The sequence below is a fragment of the Crocodylus siamensis genome, chromosome 2 (assembly GCF_052110815.1).
Source record: "Crocodylus siamensis isolate JL-2025a chromosome 2, ASM5211081v1, whole genome shotgun sequence".
Classification (NCBI taxonomy): domain Eukaryota; kingdom Metazoa; phylum Chordata; order Crocodylia; family Crocodylidae; genus Crocodylus; species Crocodylus siamensis.
The window spans coordinates 207,471,321-207,491,881 of record NC_143396.1 but is presented as its reverse complement, the minus strand read 5'-3'; the positions used below and the strand labels follow the sequence as shown (position 1 = coordinate 207,491,881).

General features: G+C 39.9%; 1 long non-coding RNA gene across 1 annotated transcript; it reads right to left on the bottom strand.

Annotated features, from left to right (window-relative positions):
• Positions 1–2,206: 2,206 nt before the first annotated feature.
• On the bottom strand, positions 2,207–18,402 carry LOC149871633 (uncharacterized). Its single transcript, XR_016440546.1, has 4 exons — positions 18,281–18,402; positions 18,023–18,169; positions 14,762–14,812; positions 2,207–2,258 (listed from the first exon to the last, which is right to left on the bottom strand). It is a non-coding gene; the product is annotated as an uncharacterized LOC149871633 (long non-coding RNA).
• Between the last annotated feature and the right edge of the window lie 2,159 nt (positions 18,403–20,561).

The window sequence follows — 20,561 nt, the reverse complement described above, 5'->3', positions numbered from 1 at the left end:
CCATATTCAATAGAAACATTCAGTCCTAGCAGGTAATCAAATAGGAAAAAAGGAGAAGTAGATTTGAATCTCTGTAAATTAGAAAAAACTGATAAGGGAAACTAAAGACAATAGAGAAATCTATGACTAACAGAGAAAAGGACAATATAAAGGAGCTTTTAAGTATATATGAAGAAAATACATCCCAACAATAGTGGAGGCCCATTCCAAGATGGAGAAAGTAAATTATATCAATGGAGAAAATAGTAGGCTGTGTCCACATGAGTGTGGACGTTTGGTCCCCTGGGGACAACTAGCAGCAGCACACCTTGTGCCATCACAAGCTGTCCCTGGGGAATGCCTGTGCCATGGGCCTTCTGGTGCACGGCATGTTACGCTGGGTGGGGTAGAGGAGGCTGGGGGCAGCACTGGGCTGGATGCAGCAGTCTTACCTGAGGCCTGGGGGCCTCCCGGGTCTGCAGCAGTGGCAATCGTGCTGCTCAGAGCCTGGCTGACAGCTGGAGGATTGCTCCGGCTGACCAGGCTCCAGTTTTGAGAGGTGTGCACTGCTCCCCCACTTTTTTTGGGCACTGGTTTCTTTGACCCCTGGATATCCAGCAAAGCACAGATAACAGCAGAATGTGTAGTATATGGTGCCACAGACGTGTCTGTGGTACCGCATACTACACAACTGCACTCGCCAGGATGCGACCAGTAATGTTCAATAAATATTTGGGTTCTGTATTGAAAATAAGCAAGGCGATATGCAATATTACAATGATGAAGTAAGTTTGTAACCAAAATAGATGTTTAATAACAACTACTGCAGCTAAATATTCTTAAATCAGCATGCCAAAATAACTAACACCCATGGGCATGTCCACATGTGCGCAGGTGTGCTTTGTGGCTCCTCAAAGGTTTTTCAGGTACTGAAAAACACACCCTGCACATTTGATTCAGTTTTCCACACTGGGTATTTGCAGTGCGGAGTCAAATTTAGATACCAGGAAATCCTGGTATCAAAAAAAAAATGTGCCAAAAAGAAGTGGGGCAGCGCATGTGGTAGGAGTATTCACCACCACTAGAGCCTGGCTGGCCAGAGCCATGCTCCAGCTGCCAGCCAGGCTCCATGTGCCTGGATCACCATGTCTGCAGCCCCAAGAGGCCCCCAGGACCCCAGGTAAGGCTGCTGGAACCAGCCCAGGTGCTGGCCCCAGCCTCCCCTACGCTATTCAGGGCAATTTGCCGAATACCAGAGTGTGCATGCAGGGGCGTTCCCTGGGGACAACTATGCTGGGGGCACTACAAACATGTGCCAGTGCTAGTTGTCCCCAGGAAAATATACATGCCTGTTCATCTGGATGCACCCCATATATCCCTGAAGAGTTAGCTGAGAAAATCTCTGGCCCTCCGATGTACATTTTTAAAGTATCTTAAATACTCACACAATTCCAGATGAAAAGCACTAATATACAAATATACCAAAAACACAAGGAGAATGACTCAAGCTAGTTACCATGATAGTAGGAAAATAGTGGAAAATTTGATACAGGATATGATTAATAATAAAAAACTGAAAAAGATTTGAATATAATTAATGCCAGTCTGCATGTTTTATGTAAAATAGGTCTTGTCAAGCAAAACAGTTTCATTTTCTGAGGAAATTAAAAATCAGGCGGATTAAGGTAACTCTGAAGATACAGTATATCACAAGAAACAGTAGTTTAAAAAGTAGCACTATATAAGGAGCATTCATTAATGCACTGTAATTATAGAGCATTGACTTTAGTACCTGTAATGACAGGTAAAAAAATGCACTAAAATGCACTAAAACATGCTGTATAGTGTCAATAAAGCACATAGTAAATGATTTAAGAACTGGCTATCTGAAGATTTAAAAAACAAACAGTCATCAGTGGAGAATCACCATTGAACAAAGGTACATTCGAACATGTTTCCAAAATAATCTTTATTAGGTCCAACAGTATTCAAGATTTCCATCAAAAATATTAAATTAAATATAAAATATCTGGTGACAAAATGTGCATGGCACAAAGACTGACAGAAATGAATGCAGACAGGACAGAGATATGAAGCAAACTGGATCACTGGGTAAACTGGGCTCATTCCACCAAAATGTTTTTGAATACACTCAAAGTTATCCATGTAGGAACAAGAAATGCATGGCATGAGAATGGAGTGGGTGGAAATACCTTCACTATACAAAGGATTTAGGGGCCACAATTGACACATAACTCAACAGGAGCTCCGAAGGTGATCTGGAAGAAATAATTACAAAAAGAAGGTTGAGTGATCACTTGCTTATAGTATATATATACTTCCATGAGTAACAAATACTGGGTAATAAATGTCTTTTAAATCTAATAGAGCAATACAACTAATGGCTTGACCATGAAGACACAAACTCACAATGGAAATAAGGCACATGTTTCTAGTGGTGGTGGTAATTAAACATTGTAACAAATGAACAGGGAAAGTAATAGATTCTCCCTACTATGGTATCTTCAAATCAACACTTTGGATGTGTCTACATGCGTCACTATGGTGACATTGTTACTGTGCCACGATTTAGTACTTCTTTTTGGAAGTACTAAATCACAGTGCAGTAACAGCCCATACTGCACTGTACACACGGCACACAGTTATTTTTAGCAGCTACTTTGCTGTAGAGGTGTGCTTTACAAGGGGACTGAGCCACTATGGCAAAGTAGCTGCTGGTCACCTATAGATGGCCTTGGACACTACGTTGCTGTAGTGTGTTGCTATGGTGATGTAGCATCACGTGTAGACATGCCCTTTACCCCCCCAAAATGATTGGACTCAATAGAAACATAACAGAGTAAATTTAAATAGGCTGTGAGGTCAGATTAGAAGATCTAATAATCCATTATGGCCTTAAACTCCATGAATCTATGAATCATTGCCTCCATGTCATCTGCTGAGGAGTAATGGAAGGTTCTCCTGGCATCTGCTGAGTAACTGAGTTCACTTTTACGTGACTTTTGTTTCATGAGTGGTAACAATAAAAAGATTGCTAAGCACTTTTTGAAAATGTTTAACCGCTGTTGGGAATAAAATTACAGAGGGGTTCCTCAGTGATGCCAGCATTAAAAGTTATTCCTGGAAGAATCATATCTCTGGCTGATCTCAGAGAGATATGGTCTGTGTTATATGTCATGTATGTACAGAATGTGAAACCATTCTTAAGGACCTTTATTGCTGAATGTATCTATTTCCTGGATTTACCTGGTGAATAAACCCCAAGTAGCTTTCATTATCATTATTATTACATCTTTGAAGCTCTTTATGCCATAACTTTTGCATAGTGGATGGTAACATGTGAGGCCAGTAAAAACACTGATGGTTTTTCATGGAACTCAATTACCAGCTTCACATATTAGCTTATTATGATTTCTGAGGTTTCCTCTCATGTTCATTTTGCCAGTTTCCATTAGATTCAGAACTGCTTAGTCCCTCTGTAAGCAAAGTAGTGGACTAAATATGGTGACTAAATTGAGTCCTGTCTGTTGCCTACCATGATGAAAACAAATCCAGGGCAACTTTAAAGAGTCATAAATACCCTCTTAACTATTATTTTTAATGTGCATATATCATTTTTCCCAGAAAGAAGTAGTCAGGGTAGAAACTTCATTGTCTGCTCAATTTCCTATTTCTACTTTATTTATCATATCTTTCTATCATTTGCCTTCCACGCACTGGGGGAGAGGGATATCCCTAGTTATCTCCTGTGTAGGCAAGATATTCTGTACTAAACTGGACACGAGTACTGATTTCCATAGGGTTCAAGTACTGAACCCTATGGCAAACTGTAATTTTTGCTTCTGTTTTAAGTACATTCAAAACTGGAAGTTTTCCATTGAATTATATATGATGGGCAAAATCTTTAGGTAGCATAAACTGAAGTCATGAGAGCTATCCCAGTTTATACCCTTAAGGAATTAATCTAAGTAATGATAACAGATTTAGCTCTCAGTACCCAAGAGCATGCATTGTTCATTTTAACAAGACATTCAATTTGTTTTGCTGTAGTCGTAGAGTGATAATTAGCTACCACACTATTTTTGAGAAGTTATAGTAGCTGAAGGAAATTTGGTACTTAAATAAACGGCAATTAATGTGTTGATTTAACTAAAATTAGAGGAAAAACAGTTTTCTCTTTTCTCATCTGTATGTTTTCAGCTTCAAAAGAATACGTTTAAATAACAGTTAAGCTGCACTTAATGAATCAGAAAATCTTCTAGTTGTGTTATATCCCACATATTCATGTAACACCTATGAAAATGATCCATTGACATTCAGGGCTGACAAGTGACATATTTCAGTGCCACTAATCTTGCGTTCTCCGAAACAAAGAAGAAAAATCGCATGGCTTTTGGTTCCTACTTGCTTGCCTCAGAACCCTCTGTTTGACCTTAGGATCTTGTTTATGATCCCTAACTATAAATAAGCCTTTTATAGAAATGTTTTGTTTTCAGTTAGAAAATTGGATCACAATAGTTTAAGCCATTGTGTGGTTTGATGACACAAACTGTCTACAAGTTACCATCCTGTCCCCATGCGTGCTTGAAGGTGGGAGGGAGGCCATTTTAATAAAATCGGTTCCAAAGCAGCCGTTCTAATTAAAATGCCTCACCATCATGTGTATTAAGCCCCCGTGCATTTAAAAATGCCCGTGGAACATTTTATCTAAACCTCACTTGACAAGGTTTAGTTAAAGTGCCCCATGGCCATTTTAAAATGTGTGGGGACTTAATACATGGGGTACTGAGGCGATGCTGCAGTGTTCTCATTAGAACGTGGAGCAGACTCAATGAATACATAAGTCTCTTTGAAGCTCTGAGCACTCTGGAAAATCAGATCTGTTGTGATAAAGAAGAAGCCAGTTAGACATAAAAGAAACAAACTAAATGACTACATTCAGTGATACATTATATATCAGAAAAAGAAATACCAGAACATGTTTTTCAAAGTATATATAATTCATTCTGAGAAGAGAGTGCTGGATTTCTCCGCTTAATTTGGAGACTACGTGTATGTATACACATGAAAAAATGTCATAGTGACCTCATATTTCATTATTAAATGTTATATTATCACTAGCTGGGAGATGACTGATATTTATTTGTTTAGTATATGCAAATACATGAGCAGAGCATTTTTGATGAAGGCCCTCAGGTTAAAAGGTAAAGGAAGCAAAAAGGAAATTTGACCACTCCAACTGAGACTGAAAAAAGCAAGCAGGATTCACAAAACGTAGAAGCAACTAAAAACAGTTGTTTTATTTATTCACACGTTTATTTTCACCTTGTTATTAAAATGACACACATAACATGTATACACTCCTTCAGTTTGCAGTTACATGTATGGGTAGAGATGTTATTTAATGAGATAGAAGTACCTAAATAGGCTACATTAAGAGACAAACAAAAAAGATTCAGTACATTTTTCTGAAGTGTAGTACATTATCTAGAAATATAGGGCCAATCTGAGCCCCTACTTTGACCCTGATGTTTTCAGTCCACATAAACTAGAACTGAATTTGGCCTGTGGAGTTTTGCAACAGCTGTAGGGTTCCGCAGTTAGTTTATATAAGCATTACTAAGTTTATGCTTGTACAGGGTCGAGTGGTTAGGGCGATACTACACACTGAACTCTTGCTTCTTTTGGGGAAAAGTATATTAAGCTGTCGCTTTTGTATGAAGAAATGGGAACTATTGAACTAAATTTTGAATGACTCTTCCTACACGGCTCACTGGTTTCTCAGTCAGTGCATTCTTTGTTTTGAGGCTTTGTTTACTTAGAGCAAATTTTAACATTTTCACTAAGAAAGCCACTAAAATTCAATTCTACATAATATTTGGGGGTCTTATTTTAGAGGAGAAAGAGTGCTTATAGGAAGTATAAAAAACTGAAATGATAAATGCAGAGTGTAAAATAAACTAACTACTCTTTGAGTTCCCAAGGTTATATAATCTGTTTTGATTACCAGCGGTATCTTTCAACAGATTTAGTATTTTGAATTATTTCTACACATTTCTAATTCTTAGAATACACATAATTTAGAATTCCACATGTGGACCCCCACATTGATGACATTTTGGAAAGTACCTAACTTGAATGTGAAAACCCAACCCATCACTATTAGTAATTATTCATTTCCTTAGATGACTAGTTACCCACTATCAGACAAAGTGTCCTGCAGTATAGTGAGGCAAGTTCACCACTGCCCGCCACCTTGTTTAGTTATTTCACGTGCCAAGCAAACACAGCACTATACTGTAAATCCTTAACTAAAATCACACTAACCATTTGCACAACCTTTCCTTTTACTGTACAGGGCAGTGTAGCACAGTGGAACAATGAGTAAATCCAATGATTTCAGTTGAATTACACAGGCAAAAGGCTGAATCAACACATGGATGAATCAAGCCAACTTCTATCTTCTGTGTTTTCCATCATTACAATTTTAAAAGCGCTGTAACTTCTTCAGCCAGAAGAGACATTTTGATTACTTGTGTCAGAAGATGAAACAATCATATTTTTCTTCTTTTGGTTAGTAATTATTTCACACTTAAAGATTGTGCTTTTGTGCACCTCTTCAAGTATATTTAGGGTTTTATATTTAGGGTGCAGAACAATTTTTGCAAAGTGTTTTGAGTTGCAACATAACCCCAGACCAAACAGAAGTTCACTGTTGGTTCCAGGGGGAAGGGAAATCTAGCTGGGGTTGGGAGCCTGCAGCCAGGTACCCATAGTAAAGGCCAGTGATCATTGTTTCCAGAATGGGAGCGGGGAAAGGCAGCGGAGCGAGCTCATTCTTGGGGCTTGCCAGCTGGTGCTGAAGGGTGGGGTGAGTGAATTGGAGCACCCCACCACCTCTAAGAGGAAGCTGAAAACCCCCCGGACTGAACTCGTTCTGCTCCCTTTCTCTTCTCTCATTCTGAAAACAGTGACAAATCCGGAGCTCCGCAGATACAACTTACAAAAGACGCTACATTTTGTAACATGTTTATCTGATACCTCATGCAATGACAGGGCAAATTTTCACCCAATCAGCCATTTTTAAGCCATGTTTGCAGCCATGCACTTGTGTTTAGTCACAGCAATAAACTGCTTTCTGTGACCACATCAGGCAAAAATTGTCACTTCTGTCTGCAAATATCAGCAGTGACTCACTGACCACTAATAACTGCAGAATCCCAGATGATGAAAAGCTGGAGATGTATAGCTTTACAAATCCTGCTTGTGGTTGATATATTTAATAATGCCAGATAATTTTACCATAGTTTCTTAAGTGTAGAATAAGCTGTTTGGGGGTTTCTCTAGCTCGTTCTCAACTTCTCTGAGTCTTTTTTGTTATCATTTGAGTGTAGTTCTCAGTCTCTGGGTTTTTTGCTTCTCTTTTCAGGAGCTATTAAAGAGATGAAGTAATCATTAACTTGTAGGGCACGGGTTTCTAAGAAAGGTTAGGATTTATGTTGGAGGAGCAAGGCCTACAAACATTGCATTCTGCTTCTAACTTGATATCTTGGTTTTGTCATATGATTCATACTGAGCTCATCTCTAAAATTTTACATTCTCTCCTCTAGCATGTTATATTGGGAAAACTGGGGGAATACCTAATGAGGCTATAAGAAAACTAGACCTGTACCAGAATCAAGTCAAGTCTTCACTGGTTAACTACTGGTAGCTGTTTTCTACTTTCACCTGCATACATTTTTGCAGGAGTGGATCCAAAGGAGATGCAGTGGTATAGAGTTAACACTGCTGGGACAGCGGGCAGGGACTTTTCCTTAAACCACAAAGGAAGTAAGAATTCTCCCCAGTCTTTTCCCTCCATAGCATGTCCCAACCCCTCCCACTCCCTCTTTCTCATACCTACTGCACTGTCACAGCTGACCTAGGGGCAGAGACTCCATAGCCCTTCTGCCATGCTCCAGCTTGGCTCCATAGTGAGCTCAGCCCAAGACAGTAGCAGCAGTAGGTGGGTTCCTTCTCCCTGGTCTGTTCTTTAGGTCTTCCCTGCCAGTGAGGGGACAGAAATTGGGGAAGGAAACCCACCCACTGCTGCTGTCACTGCAGTCTGAATGAGCCTGGCTCCATATGTAGTCAGGCTAGAGTGGCTGTGAAGCAGGGACCCAGGTCAGCTGGGGACAGCAGTAAGGTGGGCAGGGGACGGGGGTGAATGGAAGAGAGAGGAGCGGGGGCTGCAACCACCTATACAGCACTAGCGGATGCTCCCACACTCCCCTTTACAATAACCTGGATCTGCCAATGCTTTTTGGCTCTGGAAAGTCCAAGAATTAAAGCTGCTGAAGTAGATACTTCACAACCTGAGACACCAGGAGAACTAAAAAGATTACAAACCATCTTTTCAATACAATCTCCTCTGGTCATCGGATAAGACATAAACTTTTTGTGCCACGTTTAGCAAGACGGCAGTTTAGTTTTACTTGAGTCACACTGTCACACACAGCTAAATTAGCAAATAATTATATGCATCACATCCTAGTTCTGAAATCAAATACGTTTTCAAAGCAGGAAGGCATAGGGATTCTTTCGATCTATGCTTCATTTCACTTCATAGCAACTAGCTGTATTAAGCACAAGTGCAAATCTACTATCTTCCAAACTGCAAATATACTTTAATCATGTCCATAATAAAATCAAAACAATGTTTTCCTGTGGCAGTTTGGGGAACAGGTTAAAACTGTAGCCTGAGCATAGTCCTCTGGGTGACTATTACATATTATCTATGTTTTTGTAACCTTAATACTCACCGGCTGTGTCTACATGAGACACTTAATGAGCGGTAGAGTAATTCTACTGCGCATTAGCACATTATGGCAAAAGCCAGGCTAATGCACTAATGTTTAGTAGAATTAGTCTACCGTACATTAAGCACATCACAAAAAGACCGTGTGCCAGCACTACAGCACAGTAGCGCCAGTTACTGCATATTTCATTAGTACCTCATATTAGGGGTACTAAACTTAATGTAGTAAGTAATGTAGTAAGTAATGAGCAGTAACAACAGCTCATTAATGCACATGTAGACGTGCCCACTAATATCTATTCCAAAATATTGGTCTCTATCTAACCATGAAATGCATAGCTTTAGCTTCATATTACAGAAAGTGTGTTACCAGTGTGACCTCAATGAGGTTACATATATACCCTGTTGCTAAAAGGTTTTTCACATAAATGTGGAGCAGTCTTTTTCTTTGTGCCAGACTTTTGCTTGTTATTTATAAAATCATAACTATACAAAATTGTCAATGCATTTTATGCACAAATGGCCAGCTAATGTAAACCATGCCATAACCACCCCTCCAAGTACAGGGTGAGATGTGTGGAATTGAGTTTGCTGTTCCAAAGTTGCAGAGCAAAGTGGAGAGTGTTTGTTTGTTCCTGTGCTTCTGGGCATTTCTGGTTGCCATATGGGGCCAGGAAGGAATTTTTTTACCACCTGTTGCTCCAGTGTTAGGGGCTTATTTTCCTTCCTCAGAAACACTGTGTGTTGGCTTCACCCATCACTGAAAATCTCGACAGGAGTGTGCCAATGCTCCTGCCAGGACTAAAGCCCAGAAATTCTTAGTTAGAAATTGTTGGTCCTCTGCTCAGTCAGACTGATCATTGCATTTGGAGTCAAGGAAGAATTGTATCCCATAATCAGATTGGCACAGACTGTGGGGATTTTGGCTTCCTCTGTAGCAGGGGACAGGGAGCATGGCTCTTTCCTGGATCTCTCAAATATATTTTAACAACACTTGCAGTGGCGGAACTTTGACAGCCCTCTTTACCTGTGGCAGTTTTGGGGAAATATGTCTTGCAACTCTACAAGGGTGAATGTGTAGTTTAAGGGGTAAGTTAGACAAGCTCTTGTATGGGATGTCTTGGATAGGGATGATCCTGCCTTGAGCTGGGGGCTGGACTAGACAACCTCTTAAAGTCACTTCCAGCCCTACTGTTCTATGATTCTATGATGGAAGATATGCTAATTTATCCCAGCTAAAGGATCCACCTTTGTTCAGCTGGTAGAGAATTTGTGGATAATTAAAATGATACTTTCTCACTTCCTTTTCAGTACAGAATTCTGGTAGGGACTATTGTACTGGGGGGTAACATTTTTCTTTCTCCATCTACCAGAGAGGGGGCAATTCTTTCTAAGATCTCTTTATGAGTCTGTTATCTGTCTGAATCTACAGACTGGATTTTCAAAGCCATTTACATGATCTGGACACTGAGAATTTCCATGGAAATTGAATATCCAGTTCTGTTAGACACCTGTGAAGATGTCATCATAAACTTCCATGAAAATACATAAAAGCATGTGCACATACATGAAGGACATTCACAAAGCAATCCAATTCTCCACCTTCAGCTTCCTCTTCAGACAGCCTTTATTTTGGCCACCCTTCCGTCGCTTATCTGTGCACTAATGCTTTCTGCTCACATGCTCAGGCCTGATTCTGAATTGCACCATATCTCTCTGCTTTCCATCACTTATCTGTGCACTAATACTGTCTGTTCCCATTCTCAGGCCTGATTCTGAATTGCACCATATCTCTCTGCTTGAGGGCTCAAACCTACAATCTGTTGAGCAATGAAGTCATACAGCACCTTACAATAAAAGTTTAGTATATTGTAGGTCAGTCATTTACACTGCAAATGCCTCAGAGATGTGACCTTATCTTTCTATATATTTGTGAATAATCAGGCCCATGTACAATACTACGGTCTGATCCTGCATGTATTAAAATGGATGGTAAAGGTATTATACAAACAAGTGAGTGTCTCTTTTGCATTTATACAGTGCCTTTTCTCCAAGGAACTCAAAACACTTTGCAATCATTTAAGCCTCACCACATGCCTGTGGGGTACAGCAGGATAAGTAGGCCTGTAGCATTCTTTATAGAGCCAAGTACATTTATTCAAATGTAGCTGAATAATAATAATGCAACCATGACCTTCCATGACACGTACGTTCCTCAGGAACAATGAAACTGTCAACCACAAGGGTGAGACTCATGAGTGTGGGTGACAGAACTTTTTCGGCAGCTGGCCCATGAGTGTAGAACTCACTTCCGTAATAGATTAGGTGACCACGAACCTCACCGCCTCCAATGCAAAATACAAAGCATACTTCTTCAATTTAGATTTCCCACCATATAAACAAACAAGCAGAATAACCTTAATGGAAAGGTCTCACAGTCTTGCATAGAAAATGAGAATCTTTCTACAGGGTTTTTATTTTTAAGTCATGCTATCAAATTTAATAGAGAATTACAGCTCCAGCAGAATTGTTTATCTTGCTTCAGAAAACCTAGGGCAGGGACTCCTGATTAAGTTCTGGAGGTTTCTAATTCATTCATATAGGACCTGATTATGTTTCTAAAGAACCTTATTAATTTTATCCCTATTCATTTTTATAGGGTTTTTGCATAAAGGATGGGGTGGCAAAGGAGAGGGGTCAAAACCCAAACCCTTCCCAATATAATTCTTAGGATTTTACGCCCTAAGACATAGCATATTTGCTCGCAATACAGTAAATAAAATGAAGATTTATTTAATCAGATCTGTCGCCTCAATGTGAAAAGCAATGAAAATCAACTTACAAAAAGATATTTAAAAGTTAAAAGATGCTAGAATCCTTTTCTGAAACTAACAATCTTTGGGAATTCCTAGGTCATAAAAGAATGTGTTTTCAAAAAAAAAAAAAGCCGGGAAAAATAGGATTTTTTAGTATTGGCAATTAAATAAGATCTTTCTGGCTTTCAGAAAGGCTTCTTCACTCATGCACATACACTTCAAAATGTCCCTCTCTCAGAGTCTTCTTGCCAAGGTGGGTATCTTTTTTTTAAAATAAGTATTTCATTTCCTGATCTTAAGCACACTATGTCATGTTTCATTGCTCTGCTTTCGCAACTGTTTTACCATCTTCTGTGTATAATTTAGAATCCTAAACTGAACACAGGCAGCTACTGTTCCTCAGACAAAACTTATTGTCATCTCCTCTGGTTTTGCTAAGATGCCATTTTTTCTTCTTGTTCCTTAGTCGCCTCACTCTTTCGCAAGCACTCCTCAGTCCCCTTATGTTCCCCCTGTGCATATAGTAACGCTGGAGTTGCCACAGTCTCCTTAATGTCTAATCCTCTAACACTGGGAAAGCATTGTATTGCAGCACTAATGCAAGGATGAATTCTGGAATGTGGAGCCTGGAGAGAGGCTTATAGAATAAGAAAGAAAGAAAAAGGGAAGAGGAAAAAGGAATTGAGAAGAGAAAGAAGTCAAAACCACACATGGGACAGAAGGAAAAAAAGGGATTAGGTGACAATATCCGACTGCACTGAAGGGTCAGGAGAATTAAGCTTCAGAGCAGCTTGCTCAATGTGTGCTGGGATAAAAAGACTCTGATATGAATGGAGGTGGTTCAAGTGCAGGCACATTGTGGAATGCAATAGGAGTCTGCGAGGGAACATTTAAGAGAGTTGTGCATTACTTTCATGTAGCAAATAATATATATTGTTTGCCGGGCAAAGATCTGAGCCTCCCCTGTCACTTTTACAAGCTTGTTACAGAGGGTCTAAAAATGAAGGCATGGAATGGAACGGGGCTGAATTAAAATAAATAAAATAATAGAAATAAAGAAAGCAAATCATTTCAGTGCTTACTTCTACGGTTTATTGTTGCTTGCCATGTTTAAATTAACAATACATTTTTAAAGGACAGATCCTTAGCCAGAGGAAATCAGCATATTTGACTTTAGGGGAGTTTTGCCATTTATACCAGCTTATGAACTGACCTAAATACTTCCGATTCTAATTTTCAAAATTACTGGAAACCAAAATCAAATAAGAAAATGCATGTACAAGCAAAGGCATACTTCAGTAGGCCATCTTTAGAGGCAATTGCAGATTTTTATATGTGCTATCAGTGTTAAATCATGATAAACACTGCAAAAATTTGATTTACATAAAAATGGAGGCCTGAACCTCCTCAATGTGACTTCCAGTTTTTAACTAAAAAACTGAAGCTAGATACATCAGTCTGTCCTAGGATTTCTGTCCAAACACAAGCACGTGGCAGTTTAGAAAAAAAAGTGAAAGAAGTTAGAGATAGATATAGGAATTAAATGTTCATTCTACCTTGGTATGTGTAGTTACCATAAAAACAACAGGCAAGTAGACTTTCCTGAGACATTTAAACCAGACTTGTAAATATTTCAAATCTGAAAAAATTAGTACACCTTCTGATATACTTCCCCCCTGCCAAAAAGTACAGCTTCTAGATATAGCATCAAATATTGTCTCATCTGTATTCATCATCACTGCCCTAGTCTAAAGTCAGAAAAGAAAGTTAGAAACATAAGAAAGAGATAAATTAAGAGTAATGAAAAGAAAGAATGATTAAATAACTTTCTAAATGTGCAAACAGGACCCATCCAAAGTCAATCAATGGGCATAAGCATAAGCACAGAGGTAGTTGCTGAAAAGTCACCAAGAAGTGGAACATCAAATCCAAAATGACTGAAGTTAAGAGTAGCTTAATTTCATCATGAAAGGGGCTACCTTCCATTACACCCTTTCAGCATGGAATATGTTCCAAAAAAGAAAAGCATTCTGCCCCACCTTGAATATTTTTGGATGTATTTTGTTGTGAGCCAGATTGGGGAGTGTATGAAACTTTATAGTGTGTGCTATGTTATGTTGCTGTTTAAGGAGAATGGATGACATAACTCATCCCAAATACAGACAGGCTTGCTTGGACTGGTGCGGTTAAAACATGCTTCCTTCCTTTTCCCTAGTGGTAACACTTATGACCTGACCTAAGATTTGACCTGGAAGCTGGGAAAAGAAGAAAAAAGGCCTGGTCTACAAGTTTTTTGACAGAAACAGGCACTGGGGGAAGGATGGTGTCAATTCTTCCCTAGAGAAGTAGATATGATGATGCAATCAATGCACATTTTCAACTATTATAAGCACACAGTTCAGGTACGAGACCCTGATTCCTACATATTTAATGGCAAAATTATCATTGACTTCAATGGGACCAAGATTCCAGTCCAGTCATCTAAAGACATCTTTAAAATGTGGTAAACCTCCCTCACAATGCATCTTCAACACTATTTTTTTCTTATGTCTTATATGATTTGCTTTAATTACAGTCCATCTTGTTACAGTGGGACTCGACTGAATTCTACGGCCACAGTGCCTACAAATCAAAACAGCAGAAACACAGTGTGCATTCCTCTGCTGACAGGATATGATCAGACTGAGTTGGGAAGGATGTAGGAAGTGAAAAATTCCTGCCCTGCCTACAAAGGGAAATATAGAGAAGGTGGTAGGGTGGTAGCACTGCTGTGTTATGTTGCTTGTTCAGGGGTTTTGGGAGGTGGAGGGGCGAGTTTACATGTGTACATATACATGAATGTATGTATGTGCATGTTCTGTACACAAAATATTCTTCCAAGATTGTTCCATATACTTAAAAGTCTCAAATCATTATGTATATGTATCATTAAATAATTAACCTTTTTCTCCTTTTTCCTTTCTTTGGAATCCTTGCCCAAAAACCAATATTTCTCTGGACTTTGATTGGAGAACTATTCACTTTGACAATCATCATCCTTTTCACACCATAATAAAGTGTGCATGTGTGTGTATGAGAGAGAGAGAGAGAGGGAGAAACTTAGTCTGAATTTGGGCAGAAGATAGGGCAAAGTGGCCTAGAGACTTACTGGTGCAGAGAGGCATGAGCTTTCACAGATAACAACCAACTTCTTCAGGTGCTGAAAAGGAGGAAGAGAGAGAGATTTTTTGTTTGTCTTGTGTCTAATATACAATCAACATTGTGTGTGCTTCAGATGATGTCCAGGAAAGCAGTGCAGGATGACATTTGGCCAAGTCACAAACTCCATCCCTGGGCAGAGTGGCTGGGGTGCTACCCTACTCCTAGCCCCCCATTGGGTGCTACCTCCTCAGAAAAGGCAGGCTGGTCAGCAGGGTGGACAGATGAAGAGGCTGGAAAGTAGTATAGCAGAAATACTGCCTCAGACAAATGCAGGAACGTCAACCGCCACCTCTTGAGGCAGACCGGCTTCTCACTATATTTTATTAAGAGTTGTGTCTATGAGAAACAGTGAAGCCTAACTAGCATTTGTATGCCATGCCCTTGAACCTAACTTACATGAAACCTGTGGGCTAGGTTCAGAAGGACAAAGAAAGTTCAGATAGCATTTTGTTCTCATTTTCAGTAAATCACAATGCTGGCTGGAGCCAGAGGTAGCAAAATATATCAAAGCAAGGTTGTTTTTCTCAATACTCTTACCATAAATGGGCTAAACGAGGCAGTTAGCCATGTTATGCTGAAGTTAGGCAGAAGACAGGGCAATGTGGACCATATAGAGTAACTCATTCAGAGAGACATGAACTTCTGTAGGCTGACGAATTAGGTATAAAAAGTGCCATGCCGCTGAACAAGTTTGTCTATAGAGTGTCACTTGACCCTGCGTTCTGTCAGAAATGAGTTATTCTTGGACTCTCAAGGGAAAACTTATCATGAATTCTGAAGGACAGTCCTAGAAACCTGGACAGGGTGAATAAGATTTGCAAAGTATTTAGATTTTGGGTGCTGATTGAAGCCATAGTGTATGACTCCCTGTTAAAACAGTCATCACCATAAAACCTAGCTTACAAATTGTAATGGTTTCCATCTATGTCAAGAGGTTATGGATAGTGAGAATGAGGGATAGTGAATTGGGATTCACTTGGGAATAATGAATACTTTCCCAAGTAAAGGCTTCATTTTGGTCTACCTTGTGTCTAATTTTCTAGCAGTTTGGTATCAATTTCGTAGTACAAGAGCATTGTTACTTCTATAGTGAAGACTCCTCCCAAGATTCTGTAACTTGTATTAAAACACATGGAGTTATGTAAAACAAATCAAATAAGATGATTTGTTCATTTAAATCAACCCCAAATCCCAAAAAAGAACTCCAACTCACCTTTTCCCCAGAAAATGCACAATAAAATAGGTTACCTCTGTGGGTCAACAAATTTGGGTTCTGTGAGGCCAAGATGGGTAGTGCTTATTTTTCACTGATTGCTCTTCCCTGCATTCCTCAGTGCCTGCTTGCCCAAACATTTTTACAAAGCAGCTACTTTTAATTCAGCCCTGCTAATCACGGTCAATACAGGAGATCACAGCGTGATGTTTGGTTGTTTTGTGACAGAACTACCAGTATGTTGATTTAATGTATTTCCTTTGCAGTGATATAGATCTCTTCCTGTGACAACACCCAACTTTTTTTTCCACATCCCCCTTGAGCACATGAAAGCAACTTTCATTTTCATCAATACAGATCAAATCAAGTGTATCATTTCACAGAGGAAGATGTGGTCTTGTCAGCTGAACTCCAAAGTATTATTCTGCAAACATGTCCATTAAGGGGAGAAAGCATATTTTATGAAAATAAGAAGCAGAAATTTGCTGAGCTTTTCATCAACACTAATTGAGAATGTACTCTCAAATATTCTTCAGGTAACTCAGACGCTAGAGTGGGTACCTGGAAAAGTTACAGGCCTGTGCTCACTACTCAAACAGCTTTTACGAAAGTAAATGCCTGGAATCAGACCAAGTATTGTTTCCCACACATTCAGCACCACTGCTGAAGCATGAAGGAAACTCCCACCCTTGTCCTCCCCTCCTCACCCTCACTTCCCATCCCCCACCAACCCACACACAGAGATGTGAGAAAGGAAGCAGATAAATTAGAAGCAGTGAGAAATTTTGTTTCATTTTGTTTTGTACCTTCTTCCATCTCCCACTTCATCCAAGGCAAGCAGCAAGGTGAGGGATGTATTGGCATATAATTGATGGTCAGCTGTGGCACATACATATCTTACCTATTTTTTTTTCTAACTTCATATTTCATAAAATCATAGAAATGAAAGACAAACAGTTCTTATAGACTGTTATTAATCCCTCCTGACATACATGGGATGGTTTCATGCCTCTTTAGATGTCTTATACATTTTCAAAATGCAGTGCAGAATTTTAGTTGCAAGGTTCTCCTTGATCAGAAGTGAATATCAACTTCAAGTGTATTAGGTACCTACCACTATGAAAAAAAAATGGAAATGAGATTTAATCTTAAACATGTTAAATAACTAGTTAATAAGAAGTTCTCTGCTGAAAGTGCTTAGTATCTTTTTCATTTCCATTTTAAAGATCTATGATACATAAAATAATGTTTTTGTTTGAATAAACTCCTGAAAGAGTTAGTTTTTGCCAAGGAAAGATTTTTTTTGTAAGACTGCATTTCACTGCAGTGTGAGGTTCAAAACTCAACGTATGATGCATATATACAGAATAAAATACAGTAATTAATTAATTAACAAATAAATAACATCCTAATTAATATGGCTAGCACTTTCATGGCATGAACTTTGAGGAGTAGTATGATTTTTTTGATTCCTATGTTTAGAGTAGCATTTTTTTTTATTCATATGTTTAAAGGCTTCCTTCTGTTCTTGTGTACAACAGTTTCACAGCATAAAAACTTCATTGAATTCAGTGTAGTTACTTCTGACTTATGTAGCCATAAAACCGTAGGGAGTTGGGGTTTGATAGACTTCTAAAATAAATTCCAATTTGAAATCTAATATTTTCTTGATCACCTCTCCCTTTCTTTTCTGCTAAACTTGGAGAAACTCTTCTCTAAAGGTTTATTGATCTCAGTTACTCCTGTGAATTAACTAAATACCAAATTTATCTAAACCAAACCTAATTTCTCTGCCCATTTCTCAACCTAATGCAGGAACTGGCTTTAAATTACATTAGGATGCCCATGCCATCATTCAGGGCTTTAGTGTGTGGAACAAGGAGTGTTCAGAAGGTTTTTAGCTTTGCAAAGAAAGAAATGTCATTTGCATTATTTTTTAATAGCTTCCCTTGACATAAATGCACTTGCTCCAGTGCAATTGCAGCCTGGCTATACCTGTCTTCTGGAAGTCCTCATCCTGTATGTCCAGAAATTCCTCAGCTGCTGAAATCATCTGATTATCATTGAAACTTTTCCCATGAAGGTTGTCCTTCATCTTGGGGAGCAGATGGAAGCCAGAGGGAGCCAAATCTGCTGAATAGGCTGGAAGGAGAAGCAGTTCAGAACCATGTTTGGTTTCTATAATCACTACAGCCTGGGATGTGTGGAGTGATGTATTCTCCTGGGGAAACAGCACTCCTTAATTCAGCTTACCACAGCACTTAAACTTGATGGCTTTTCTCAAGTGCAGCAGTTAATTAGCATAGGAATCACAGTGATGGTCTTGCCTGTTGAGAAGTAGTCATAATCATCAGTGTCGCAGAAGCAATGGCAGTACTTGTGAAACAAAAAAAGAATTGTGGCAAAAATAAATGCACAATACAATTTAGACAAATGACATATTTTCAGTTCACTTTAAGTCTTTTTGTATATTGGCATTTCTATCCCCCATCATCCTTAAGCCTATAAAACTAAAGGGTCCAGCTTTGGAAACAACTTCTTCTTTTGCATCCTAAAAATTACCTGCACACGTTGTTTTTAAACAAACGGAATTTCAAAAAGTCCACCCGCCCACCCGCCCCAAGGTAATAAGTAACTTTGCACATAAGTCAATAATTAACATTATTAAACAGTAAACATTTGGATGGTATTTTTCATTCATAGAGCACCAAAGCCATAACTAAAACTGGATGGGAGCCATCCTTATTTACCGATGGAGAAAAGGTTCATTTTCCAAAGCAGCTCAGCAGTTAGGGGCATAAGTCATTTTGAAATGAGATATGGGAACCTTAAACCCTCAAGCTCTTTCTGTAATAAAGAAGTTACTTTTTGAAAGGGGATGCCACTCAATTCATTACCGTTATAAAGGGGTTCCACAAGTTCACTGAAGGGTGCCTTGAGTCTAATGAGGCTGAGAACTACTCCTCCATGCCATCTCCTGCAGTGTGGTATAATGAAAACTGAGCTAGCTCAGGTACCAGAAGCAGCATAGTCATGGCAGCAGGGAACTCTGCACAGGCTCATTTACCTGGAAAGCCAGGTGAGTTAGCCTGTATGGAGTTCTGTGCTACCACAGCTTTCAGTACACTGTAGTGTCAGTATAGACATAATGAGATGACTTATTAGATACGTTGACACACTATTTCCAGAAGGGTTGCTTCTGAGCACTACCTGCTCACCCGCTCCTGCTCACACCCACTCCTGCTCCTGTACTAAACTGGTAATGCAACAGTAGAAACATCCCCAGGAAATGATCTGAAGCATGCTGGAGATTGAAGTCGCAAGAGTATCCATGCCAGGAACATCCCGCAGTTCCTTTGCCAGGTCGGTGCATTTCAGCAGAAGCAGGTAGGCATATTTCCTGAGCCATATCTGATGCACTGTACTGCACTGCCTCTCTGAGAAATGGTGAGAGACTTTTCAATAGAGTTGTTTAATATGAGTTAATACAGATAAAACTCACAGTCAAATTTCAATGAACCCATGGGAAGAAATTAATGGTTATAACTTTTTATAAAAAAGTGTATAATATTCTTTTCTCACCCACTCACCAGCAGGTTAAAACAGGTCTTTTGTATTGTATATGTTTTAACAGGCTACTGCATTCACCTGAATCCAAGATGACTTCAAATTTAAGACAACCCATGTCCCCCAGATACTTAGATTCTATACATGGAAAAGTATAAATTTATTATAATTTTCCATGTATAGAATCTCACTAATATAAGTTATCTTAAAATTTTACCCCTTGCTGCTGTGAGGGAGGGGAGAAGTAGTGGCAGAGGGTAAGAGGCCAGACAGTGCCTATGCCAGTCCTCCCTGTACCAGTGCCTCCTTCTGCCTTTCCCCTACCATGCACCCCTCTGCAAGGTGCCCCCCACCACTTGTCCCCATACCTGTGCATGCCTCCCCACTCCCTGGCTCCCTGACCCCATGTCTGCCTGCAGCCTATGCCCCCCCACCTCCTGCTTCCCCCTGCAGCCTGCCTCTGCCACAGCCTGCCCCCTCTGCAGCCTGGCCCCTACCCCCTGAATCTCCCATGCCTGCCCCCATTCCCTGCCCACCCCTCCTTACCTTCTGCTGCACCTCTGCTTCGGATGGCGGCACTTAGCTTCAAATTGGGCTGGGTCAGGGCTAAAGGGACCACAACTGGAGCAGAAGGTAAGAGTGGAGGGGCATCTTAGTGGGGAAGACAGAGGGACAGGCACAGGCCAGGGGGTGCAGGGGCTGTGAGGCAAAGCTGGAGTTTGCCCCCTCCTGTGGTCTCCTCAATGCTTTCCCCAGCCATGTACCCTCTCCCCCGCCAAACAAGCCATTCTGGCCCGGGGCAGGCAGCAGCTCAGCTCAAACTTCAGCCCCAAATCTGGGGCTAAAGCCAGAGCTGAGCCACCATCTGCCTCAGGCTGGTACTCAAATCCAAGACTAGGCTTTTCCCCTCCTATGCTGATGAGGAGGGCGAGGTGGAGAGAAACCTTGTCTTGGATCTGAGTAATTT